The 1,934-nt window shown below is 40.5% G+C and overlaps 1 pseudogene; it reads left to right on the forward strand.

Moving 5' to 3' along the window:
* Window positions 1–353: 353 nt before the first annotated feature.
* On the forward strand, window positions 354–1,517 carry Slc25a5-ps3 (solute carrier family 25 member 5, pseudogene 3; annotated as a pseudogene).
* Window positions 1,518–1,934: the final 417 nt, after the last annotated feature.

A 1,934-nucleotide genomic window follows, 5' to 3' on the forward strand; every position in this document is an offset into this window, starting at 1 on the left:
CGTACTCTTCTTGGCCTTTTCTGATTGATTCTAGCTTTTTCATGACAAGCATGACTCAAAACACTGACCTCATTTATGTTTCTAGTTATGAGGATGCTTTCTGTTACAATTCACTCTTTTGAATACATTTACTGCACTAGTCATATACCTCATTTTTAGATCTACATTCAATGAATATATTATACTATTCTGTTGAGTTTTGTTGGTTCAACTAAATTTAGAAGCCTGTTTTTATCCTTTTATATTCTTAATTTGATTTATATGTTTGTGTGAAAATAAATTTATGACATAAACAGGGAGGTAATATATGTGTAGAGTTGATATATTTTACTTATATGTAAGAAGTTTTATCTTGCCCAGAGTCCGGGAGTCAAAGCCGGTTGTCAACCCAGTCCTGTCCTGCACTCGCCTGCCTCATCTTTTTTGCTTTCAACATGACAGATGCCGCTGTGTCCTTCGCCAAGGACTTCTTGGCTGGTGAAGTGGCCGTGGCCATCTCCAAGATGGTGGTAGCACCCATCGAGCAGCTCAAGCCGCTGCTGCTGCAGGTGCAGCATGGCAGCAAGCAAATCTCGGCAGATAAGCAATACAAGGGCATCATAGACTGTGTGGTTTGTATCCCCAAGGACAGGGAGTCCTGTCCTTCTGGTTTGGTAACCTGGCCAATGTCATCAGATACTTCCCCACCCAGGCTCTCAACTTTGCCTTCATAGATAAATACAAGCAGATCTTTTTTGGGTGGTGTGGACAAGAGGACCCAGTTTTGGCGGGACTTTGCAGGGAACCTGACATCAAGTGGTGCTGCTGGGGCCACATCCTTGTGCTTTGTGTACCCTCTTGATTTTGCCAGTACCAGTCTAGCAGCTGATGTGGGCAAAGCTAGAGCTGAAAGGGAATTCAAAGGCCTTGGTGACTGCCTGGTTAAGATCTACAAATCTGATGGGATTAAGGGCCTGTACCAAGGCTTTAGTATGTCAGTACAGGGCATTATCATCTACTGACTGCCTACTTTGGTATCTATAACACTGCAAAGGGAATGCTCCCAGATCCCAAGAATACTCACATCTTCATCAGCTCAATAATTGCAGTCTGTCACTGATGTTGCTGGCCTGACATCCTAGCCTTTTGACATGGTTCGCTGTCGTATGATGATGCAGTCTGGATGCAAAGGAGCTGATATCATGTATACAGGCACGCTTGACTGCTGGCGGAAGATCACTCGAGACAAAGGAAGCAAGGCCTTTTTCAAGCGTGCATGGTCCAACGTTCTCAGAGGCATGGGTGGTGCCTTTGTGCTTGTCTTGTATGATGAGATCAAGAAGTACACATAATTATGTCCTAGGTGTTCTCCCAGGCATGTTGTATAATAGACCATATTCTTAAACATTCTGGACAGATTCTCTGGGCTTGTCTGTTTTATCAATGGCAACTATTTACCAGTTGAAAAGTGGGAAGCAATAATATTCATCTGACCAGTTTTCTCTTAAAGCCATTTCCATAATGACAATAATGATGTGACTCAACTGTATGTTTTATTTCAGTCACTCCGGATAATAAAAAAAATTGAAGAAATAAAAATATCTAAAACCAAAAAAAAAAGTTTTATCTCTAGAACCTCTCATTTGTGTGTAGAAGAATTTGATCAGTCTATTACCTTATCTGTAGAGAGTCTATAAAGACTTGTTATGTGTCCTATACATAGTGGTTGAATAAACAAATTAAAAACGTGCAAGGCTCATGACTGACTGTGCTATTATAATTACGTGGATTTAACTCTCTGTAAGTGAAATAACTTAAGACCTCTTCTATTGCTTTTGGTCCTAACTCAAACTTGTGATCTTTATCAGATCACTGATACAAAAAATAGCATTTTAAGAATTTATGAGTGTGGATATGTCACTTGAGCCCTTCAAGCCATCAGAAAGTATTCAGAA

The sequence above is a fragment of the Rattus norvegicus genome, chromosome 1, assembly GCF_021556685.1.
Source record: "Rattus norvegicus strain SHRSP/BbbUtx chromosome 1, alternate assembly SHRSP_T2T, whole genome shotgun sequence".
In the NCBI taxonomy this organism is placed as follows: domain Eukaryota; kingdom Metazoa; phylum Chordata; class Mammalia; order Rodentia; family Muridae; genus Rattus; species Rattus norvegicus.